The following is an 11,263-nucleotide window of genomic DNA, read 5'->3' on the forward strand; positions in this document are numbered from 1 at the left end:
CTATTTGGATATAGTACTCTTGGATGAATATTTTTTGTCATTTAGTGCTCTGAATATATTATCCCAATCCTTCCTGGACTGCCAGGTCTCTGTGGATAGGTCTTCTGCCAATCTAATATTTCTACCATTGTAGGTTACAGACCTCTTGTCCTGAGCTGCTTTCAGGATTTTCTCTTTGTCTCTGAGACTTGTAACTTTTACTATTAGATGATGGGGTATTGACCTATTTTTATTGATTTTGAGGGGGGTTCTCTGTACCTCCTGGATTTTGCTGCCTGTTTCCTTGTGCAAATAGAGAGTATCCACTCTAATTTTCTCCAGCATACCTTCTGCCCCCTCTCTCTTTCTTCTTCTTCTGGGATCCCAATTATTCTCATACTGTTGTCTTATGGTATCACTTATCTCTTGAATTCTCCCCTCATGATCCATTAGTTATTTATCTCTCGTTTTCTCAATTTCTTTATTCTCCATCACTTAGTCTTTTATATCACTAATTTTCTCTTCTGCCTCATTTATCCTGGAAGTAAGAGCCTCCCTTTTTGATTGCACCTCATCAATAGACTTTTTATTTCAACTTGGTTAGATTTTCAGTTTGTATATTGTTTTTTCCCCTGATTTTGTTATCTTATTTTGTTTTATTGTAGCTCATTAAGCTTCCTTGAAACAACTCTTGAAATCTTGATTATGCATATTGCAAATCTTCATTTCTTTCAGGTCAGTTACAGGAAAATTATTGTCTTCCTTTGTTGTTGTCATGTTTTCTTGATTTTTCATGTTTTTTGAAGTGTAGCATCGCTATTTTCACATCTGAAGAAATTAACCACCCTGTCTTTACTGATTGGCTTTGGAGAGAAAAACCTTTTGTCAGCCCTTTTGGGGGTTTTAATGTTATCCCAGTCCTTGTCTATTGATATGCCTCCTCCACATTTCTTGTTTCCCCTTCGGAGGATTCTCATTGTTTGACCTTCTTAGTCTTTCAGTGGCAGGCTAGGTGCCTACAGCCTTCCATTTGTTCTCATTAAGGCACTGCCAAATGATCAAATTTGTTGGCTTCCTCCAAATCCCACATTGTCAGACCAGCATGTGCTCACTAATCATCTGCCAAGTATACACTTGCCATCATTGAGGGCACACACTGGGAACCAGTATTTGAGGATGGGGCACATGGAATGTGTGATGCTTCTGTGCCGGTTGGGGAATCTTCCATAAAGGATCCCTGGTAGCCCATTGGCAGGGTTCCTGATGGACTTCATGAAAGTCTGTGTCCCTTTGATCCCACCAAGAGGCCTGGTTGCTCTCCTCCCAGCCCTTTCTTTCCCCACAGTTGTGCAACACTCCTCAGTACTCTGAATGGGGAGAGAAAGGGATTGTCCTCTTTGGTAGACTCTCACACAGCTGAGGAAACTTGGCTTACGCATATGCTCTTGCTTTTCTCTGTGAGAGAAAATGTAGGTGAAGGAGGTCTCTCGTGACCCTGAGCTGTACCATCTAGGGGGAATAGTGACACGGGTAATATGAAAATGTTTTCTTACCATCATCATTGCCTTCAATCTTGAGTTTCTTTGTGGCAATACCATGTTGAAACTTCTCAGCTGTACTCCTGAACTTCCACAAAAGCATTCTCATCTTGGGTGACTGTCAAAATAAGTGTTCTTTGGGTGGAAGACAGAGGAAAGCCTCTATTCCACTATTTTGCTGATGTCACTCTCTCTGGATCTTTTTAAGAATAATTTTTCAAGTGGGAAAGTAGGTGAATGAATAAATAAAACGAGATTGACCAAGAGTGAGTGATTTTTGGAACAAACAGATGAGTAAAAGGAAATTCATTATAATATTCATTTGAATTTGTATATTTTTGAAATTTTCAAAATTAAAAATATCCAAAATATATTTCATAATTGATTGACTCATGCCTTCATAAGCATCTGGCTTTCAGATTAATTTAGTGTTTTCCATACACTTATTTATCTCATTATTTTGTATTTTTGAAACAATTTAAGTCAGAAGGAAGTTGAAATCTTTCAAGTAGGTTTTCTTTGTAAGTGCACTGTACCTCAATTGGCTTTTCATGGCTCCAAAATTGCTGTCTGGGTTTAGGTAGAAACATCTGATCATTTCAAATAAGTACACCTTGACAGGTGGACAGCTTTTTCCATATGGACCATAACATTTACCATAAATTCATACACATAAATGCACATTTAATAGGTGCTACATGTTGATTCATTGCTTAATATTCCTACAGCAGACTCCCACCCACCCCTCTCTCTCTCCTTTAACCTGTCTCTTTTGTTTAATCATTGGGGCATCTGACTTTATTCTGTGTTATTATTGTTCCTTTATTAGATTTATTGCTTCTTTGGGGGAAAAACAAGAACTTCCCTAAAACAGAGGAAGAGGTTTTATATCAATCAAGATACAGAGGTATCTAGTTCATTCCATGTGTAGAAGCTATGGGGACCAGCTGCAAGAACAGGGAGAGAATATGTTGGAGAAGTAGAGGGTGAATCAATTTGCACAATGAGCCTGGGAACTTCTAGTATAGAATAGATTAAACCATCAACTATTTTGGTTTTCTGTTGCTGCATAACAAGCCATCCCTAAAAACAATGGTTTAAAACAACAGTAATTTTATTTGGGGGCTCAAGCAGGTCACTTCTCTGCTCCATTTGTGGTTCACTATAGATGTAATTATCTAGGTGGTCAGCTGGGCTAGAATGTATAAGATAGTTTATTCCTATGTCTGGCACCTTAGTGGAGATAGCTGGAAGTTTAGGCTCAGTTGGGATACTTGTGGTATGTCTAGGCTACTCTCTCTTCTGCCATGTAGTTTCAGGGTATCTCCTTTGCTTCTTAGCTTCCCCATTTGATCTCTATATGGTCTCTTACATAAGGTAGCCAGACGTTCTACATGACAGCTCAAGGTTCCCAAAAATGCAAAATAGAAACCACCATGCATTTTGAAGTCTGAGGCCTATAATTGACACAACATAATTTCTACCACAATTCTATGGGTTAATGTGTCATCATAAGTCATTAGAGATTCAGTGTGGGAGGGGCATGTGTCATTGTGGGCATGTCTGTCAACCAGTTTTTAATGGTCTCTTTCTGGTATTCAAAACTCATACTTCTCCCACATACAAAATATGCTCGTCTCTCCCCAAACCCCCCAAATCTTATTCCAGTGAGGCTTTGTGTTCAGCCCTGAGGCCAGGATCTTGTCACCCAAATCAGGTCCAGATGTGAACAAGGCTGTTTGGATATTGTCCCTCAGGCCCACCTCAGGCATTGTCCTTCCTGAATGGAAGACTTGTGAAGTAAAGAGACACAGAAATATCACCTAATATATGATGAGCCAGAGATCACAATACACAAATTATTAAACAAAATGTTGTGGAAGAGAAGTCCTATGACATCTTTGAAATAGAGCCATCCTACCTAATACATGTATAGCTATTATGAGAATGAAATAAATTAATATGTATGAAATATGTAGGACATTGTTTGACATATAAAAATGATAAATAACAATGATATATCACTACCAGATTTCTGCAGAATTCTCAGGATTCCCTTCTTGCCTTGGATGGGTCAAATACAGCCTCTTTCATTGTCATTTGGTTCATCAAACCCTGTTCCTAGTCCTTATATTCACTTTTTTCTCCCTCTGGACCTCAGAGGCATTAGCTCACCTACTTGGATTATTAGCTGTACAGTCCTTATTTATTCCTGTTACTCCAGTATCTCTCTTTCTTTCAGTACCTCCCATTTTAAATTATATTCTACCCAGCAGTTATGCTCATAGCAGATAAGATATCTACATTAACTAATTCTACTGTACTCTAAGAAAGGACCCTGGGAAATTCTTATAGCCTGCAATAAATAAGATTAAGTAACTATTGAAGTATATACATTATCAGTCAGGAAAAATAAATTTCCATTATCACTGGGAAAAAGAAATGCTTAAAAGGTATACTTACATACCCCATGTGCATGATTATCACATGCACTCTCTTAATTATCACAATTATAACTCTTGGGGAAGTCTCCAATATTAAAATTAGTTTTTTCTACACATAGTAAAACAAATAAAAGTCATTGAAATTTCTAGCATCCTCAGAGCTTCAAGGTGAGTGCAGCTGTTCTAAGTAACTTTCATCCCCTCTTCTGCACATTTCACACAAAATAACTCCAAAGGATTTTGGGAACAAGAGGAGCCCAAGCTCACCCATCCAATGCTTACAACTATATATCATCCACATCCATGTTAATAACTTGGAAAACAATTCAAAGACTGGTAGAATAAACTCCACAACTAAATATTAGAGAAGTTGCTGCTGAAAGTTTAGGAAGCTCACAAAGGTGGAGGGAGGCTTCCTGAATGAGGGAGGGTGCTATGTGTGGTGAGGGCAGATAAATGCACAAGAGAGCTCACACAGGGAAGAGTAATCCCCATAACATACAGCTTTAAATATCGGAGAGGCTGAATTCCATGAATTTGTAAAATCAGTGGACTTGGAGTCTAGAGCTTCGGGGGTCAGCAGAATCAGCTGAGTGAGCCAGAAGGGTGAGTGGTAGCTGAGTTGCTACCCTTAAAGAGATAGCAGTTTACAGAGAGACAACATAAAAATAGAAGCTTACACAACACACGGGGCAAATGTGAGAGAGATCTGTTCATACTGATTTTGGAGCATATTGGGGGCTTCTGCAAAAACAAGGGAGCTGGCAGGTCCCATTTTCCTCCCCCCTACCCCAGCATAAGCACAAGGATACCTGTGGGAAGCAATGCTGCACAGATACTTGCTACCTAATCTGTCAGCAGTGTGCCATGGCCAAGAGTTTTCCTGAGGACTCACCTGCTCCAAACCTACTAGCTTTGGACCTGGGCTCAGGACAAACTTTTTCAGAGAGCACACTGCCCAGCCACTAGGTGCACAGTTGCTATAATGTTTTGCCCAGCCATTCCTACCATCCTGAACACCCTGCCACATGCCCCAGGCATCACCATGTAGATCCCCAGCCTTGCATCCTGGCTGCTCCAGCATGAGCCCTCAGACATGAGCTCATGCTCCAGCATGAGTCCTCAGTGCTTTGGGGGAATCCAGTATAGGACTAGTGGCCCAGGGAAAACTTTGCTAATACTGCTTCTCTGCCTTTAAGTTCCCCAGGGGCATGCCCTCTCAGAGCTGGACTGCTTAGGTCCCATAAACACCACAAAGAGCAAGAACAACTCACAAAATGCAGGGAGTCAGTAAAGACAATGGCACTGAAAGGAAAAGTGACTCTGACACAATAGAAGAGCATAAATGATGCACATAAAATACTCTTCTGAAGTGCCAGGTCCTGGTGAACAGGGGACACTGTACTACAGGGCACTACAGGACTCTTCTTCTTAAAGCCACTGCTTTCAAGAGTGGAAGATACAGATGGCTTTCTTAACATACAGTAACAGACACAGAGAGGCAGACAAAATATCAGACAGAGAAATTTTTCCCAAAAGAAAAACAGGACAAGGCCAGAGATCTAAGTGAAACGTATATTAAGTATAATGGCTAATAAAGAATTTAAGGCAGTGATCATAATTATACTCACTGGCCTTGAGAAAAGAGTGAACATATAAATGAGACACAACACAGAAATAAGGCATAACAGCAGAGAGAAATGAATGAGAAACACACTTGATGGAATGAACAGCAGGATGGAAGAAGCAGAGGAATGAATAAGTGACCAAGAAGACAGAGTAATGGTAAAATCATCAAGCTGAATTAAGGAGAGAAAAAATAATTATGAAAAACAGGAATAGGCTTAAGAAATTTAATGGCTCCATCAAATATATTAACATTCATATATAGGTGTCCCAAAAGAAGAGAGAGAAAAGCGGGCAGAAAATTTATTTGAAAAATAATAATTTTCTTAATATGGGAGAGGAAACAGATATTCAGATCCAGAAGGCAAAGAGAACTCCCATCAAAACCAACAAAAGCAAAATCACACCAAGACATAGTGTATTTAAACTGGTAAATAATAATAATAGAGAAAAAATTGTAAAATCAGCAAAAACAATAGTAGTTTGCACCTTGCAAAGGAAAACTCATAAGCCTAGCAGGAGAGTTTTGAGGAGAAACTTTGTGAGCAAGAAGAGAGTGGCATGACATATTCAAAGTGCTGAAGGAGATAAATCTGCAGCCAAGAATATTCTACCCATCAACACTATCATTCAGGATAGAAGTAGGGATAAAAGTTTCCAAGACAAACAAAAACTAAAGGTGTTCATCACCACTAAACTAGAAATATTAAAGGGGACTCTGAATGGAAAGGAGGGATCAAAAGTGAAGAAAAAGGTAGGAGACACGAAGCAGTAAAAATGAATATTTCTGTAAAAATCAGTCAAGAAACTCACAAAAAAGGATGAAAATATAATAACATATACTTAAAAACATGCATAAGATAGAAGACAAGTATGGGTTCAAACTTAAAATACCATCCACTTCATATAGACTGCTGTATTCAGCAGAGGTTATATACAAACCTAATGATAACCATATATCAAAACCACTAACAAATATGCAAAGAAAAAAGAGAAAGAAATCCAAATACATCATTAAAGAAAATCAGCAAACCATGAAAGAAAGACAAGAAAGGACCAGAGAAAATCTTCAGAAACAACAAAGAAAGAAATAATAAAATGACAATAAATATCTATTTATTAATAATTACTTTGAATGTAAATGGACTAAATGCTCCAATGAAAAGACATAAAGGGACAGAATGGATAAAAAACAACACCAATCTATATGTGCCTACAAGGGAATAATTTTAGACCTAATACATTTACAGATTGAAATTTAGGGATAGAGAAATATTCAATATGCAAATGGATGTCAAAAGAAAGTCAGGACAGCAATTGTTATATTGGACAAGATAGACTTTAAAACAAAGACTGTAACAAGAGACAAGGAAAGACACTATATAATAATATATGGGACAATTCAGCAAGAAGATATAACAATGGTAAATATTTATTCACCCAACATAGGAGCACCCAAATATATAAAACAATCAATAACAAGCAGAAAGGAATTCACTGATAATAATACAATAACCTTTGGGTACCTTAATATCATACTTACATGAATGGGAAGATAGTCTAAACAGAAAAAAAAAAAAAAAAAGGAAACAATGGCTTTGAATGACACACTGGACCAGATGAACTTAACACATATTTTAACATGTGTTTAGCATTCAGTCCTAAAACAGCAGAATATACATTTTTTTTTCCAGTACACATGGAACTGCAGTAAAAGCCTAACCCAAGACATAAGAAAAACTCCAACAAACAACCTAAATTTACACCTAAGGAAGTTAGAAAAAGAGCAACAAACAAAACCTAAAAAGGAGCAGTAGGAGGGAAGTAATAAAGACTAGAATAGAAATGAATGATATAGAAACAAAAAACAAACAAACAAACAAAACAATAGGATATATCAATGAAACCAGGAAGTGATTCTTTGAAAAGATCAATAAAAATTGATAAACCTCTAACCAGGCTTATCAAGAAAAAAAGAGAAAGGACAAAAATAAGTAAAATAACAAATGAGACAGGAGAAATAACCAACACCACATAAATACAAATAATTATATGAAAATACGATGGAAAACTATATGCCAACAAACTGAACAACCTAGAAGAAATGGATCAAGTCCTGGAGACATATAAACTACCAAAACTGAAACAAGAACCAGGTGGTGGGCATTAGGGAGGGCACGGATTGCATGGAGCACTGGGTGTGGTGAAAAAACAATGAATACTGTTACTCTGAAAAGAAATAAAAAATTTAAAATAAAAAAAAAGAAGATATAGAAAATTTGAACAGACCAATAACCAGCAAAGAAGTTGAATCAGTAATCAAGAAAACTCCCAAAAAACAAAAGTCCACTTCTGGATGGCTTTATAAATGAATTCTACCAAACATTGAAAGAAAAGTTAATAGCTATTCTTCTCAAACTATTTCAGAAGATAGAAAAAGAAGGAAAATACTGAGATAACACCTCACACCTGTCAGAATGGGTAAAATCAACAACATGAGGAACAACACGTGTTGGTGAGGATGTGGAGAAAGGGGAACCCTCTTGCACTTTTGGGGGGAATAGAAACTGGTGTAGGCAATCTGGAAAACAGTATGTAGTTTCCTCAAAAAGTTAAAAATAGAATTATCCTATGATCCAGTAATCACACTATTGGATATTTATCCCAATTACAAAAATATTAATTCAGAGGGATACATGCACTCTTGTTTATAGCAGCATTATTTGTAACAGTTAAGATACAAAAGCAACTCAGATCAATTGAGGAATGGATAAAGAGTATGTGATTTAGATGATAGATAATGATAGATAGATAGATATAGATAGATAGATAGATAGATGATAGAATATTTTTCAGCCATAAAAAAGAATGAAAAAGAATGAAATCATGGATAGAGCTAGAGAGTATAATGCTAAATGAAATAAGTCAGTCAAAGAAAGACAAATACCATATGATTTCACTCATTTTGGGGATTTAAGAAACAAAACAAATAAGGAAAGGGAAAAAAAGATAGAAAGAGAGAGTCAAACCAATAAACAGACTCTTAATTATAGAGAACAGACTGATGATTATCAGAGGGGAGGTCAGTTGGGGGTTGGGTTAGATAGTTGATGGGATTAAGGAGTGCACTTTTAAAAAATATTTTATTTATTTATGTATTATTTGAGAGAGAGAAAGAGAAAGAGAGAGAGAGAAAGGCAAGCAGGGAAATGGGCAGAGGGAGAGAGAGAAGCAGACTCCCCAGTGAGCAGGGACCCCAACTCAGGGCTTGATCCCAGGACCTTGGGACCATGTCCTAAGCCAAAAGAGAATGTTTAATTGAGCCGCCCAGACACCCTAGGAGTGCACTTATGATGGGTACATACTGGGTGATGTATGGAATTGTTGAATTACTATTACTCCTAAAACTAATATAATACTGTATGTAACTACACTGGAATTAAAAACTTAAAAAAATATATAACTCCAAATCACCATAAGGAATACTTCATCCCATAGTTGTCTTTTTTTCCTCCTGTAGATTTGTTGGCTTGAGCTGTCTGAATACTTTGTAATTTGGTGTCATATTCTGGGAAGTCAAGAAAATATTTCTGATTCCCTCCATGAAAGCTACAAGGCATTAGGGTGATAAGCAAATTCCTAGCTAATTTGCTAGAAGTTTCATGAAAAAGGACTAGTTTCACTTGGTTATTCCCATAAGCAAAATTATAAGATTGTACTCTGCAGATTTTGGTCTGTTTAATGAGGCAATCTTGTTTAATTGAAAGCAGGTAGGCTTTCAAATCACTCTGAACTGTATTTAAATCCCACATTTACCATTTATGACTCTCAGTATGCTTATTTTAAAAGTGGAAATACAATTGACCTCAGAATGTAAAAATTAAACCAGAAAGCATCTAAGAAAATACCCAGTGTCTGATTTATGTAGTAATTATAATAAGATTATTATGTTAAAAGAGGAAGAAGGCTTCTATTTCTAACTATGATGAAGTAGCTTATAATGGACTAACCCTATCATCACTGAAGACAACTATCAAACTGGATTAAAAACAAACAAAAAGAAAAATATAAATGCATTTTGGAAGCAACCAAGGCAGCCTGAACTTGAGGGGAAGCAATGAAGGCAGCCTGAACATGATCCTGAAAAAGCGGGGAAGTGCACAAAAAGTCTTGGTGTTTCTGTTGGGGCAACTGCCAAGTCAAAGTATGGGGAATCTGCCTTGGGAAAAGTGCAGTAGTTTGAGTCTTATGGTAGACCCAAGGGCTGGGGGGAAAGGTTGAATTTTGGAGCCACCACAGTGGCATGGACTTAAATAAGGAAGATCTTGGAGAGGTAGGAAACACAAGTTTGAGGCAGAAATTCTACTGGCAATTCCCTTTGAAGGGTTTGCCCTCCCACCCAAGTGATGTACCAGGACAGAACACTGAGACACTGAGACACTGAGACAAATGGACATCACAGGAGGGAAAACCTGAGCAGAGGTCCCCACAGGCCCAAGATGTTGGGAAACAGAGGAGTTGTGGAGAGGCCGTGGTAAAAATATGGAGACTCAGTGAAGACAGGAAGAGCTGTGCTTTGCGGGTAGGGAAGCTGGGAACATATAAAACAACAGAGCCTGAACCACACCTCAACTGCATTAGGTGATGTGCCCTAGGCCACCAGCCTCTCAGAAGGACAACTCCTCCCTGGAGGATGACATTATCCACACTTATTTCACGCACAGTATATGGGTATTTAGAAAATGTTACTAGGCATATCAAAAAACAGGACCAAAGACTCCAAGTTCATAGAAAAAAAAAATGGACAATGGAAACAAAACAGATATTGGAGTTACCAGAACTTCAAAAGGGTTGTGATTAATATGTTCATGAAAATAGGTAAAATTATGGGTAAATCTGGAGTGCCTGGGTAGCTCAGTTGGTTAAGTGTTGGTCTTTGGCTCAGGTCACTGGGATTGAGCCCTGTATCAGGCTCCCATCTCAATGGGGATTCTGCTTCTCCCTATTCCTCTATCCCTACCCCCCTGCTCATGTGCGCTCCTTCTCTCTCTCAATCTCTCTCATTTGTTCACTCTCTCTCTCAAATAAATCAATAAAATTTTTTTTAATTCTGGATAATTCCATCAGACCACTAGAATTTATTGAAAATTAAAATAACCATGTTATAAATGAAAAATATAATAACTGAAATTATGAATTTAAAAAATAGAGTTAAGTGTATTTTTAGCAGGTTATCCCTCATAAGCTAGGCACAGGAAAATGAACTGGAATATTGACACAAAGGTATCATGGAGAAATTTTATAATTTTTCTTATTTTTTTTAATAAACATATAATGTATTATTAGCCCCCAGGGGTACAGGTTTGTGAATCGCCAGGTTTACACACTTCACAGCACTCACCACTTCACATACCCTCCCCAATGTCCATAACCCCACCACCCTCTCCTGAATGCCGAAATTTTATAATTTTTAAAAAGTAAGACCTTAAGAGATAGATTGAACATGGTGAAAACATCCGAAATATATATTATTGGTGTTATTCTTCAAAACAAAGCCAAAATAGAGACATTTTATACAAACTGAAAAACTGAAAGAATTTGTTGATCTTCAGTACAGAAATTAGTATTACCTTTAACAGAGTTCTTAAACAAGGGAAAATGTTCCTTACTGGAAGC

Source organism: Martes martes (genome assembly GCF_963455335.1).
Source record: "Martes martes genome assembly, chromosome: 3".
Classification (NCBI taxonomy): domain Eukaryota; kingdom Metazoa; phylum Chordata; class Mammalia; order Carnivora; family Mustelidae; genus Martes; species Martes martes.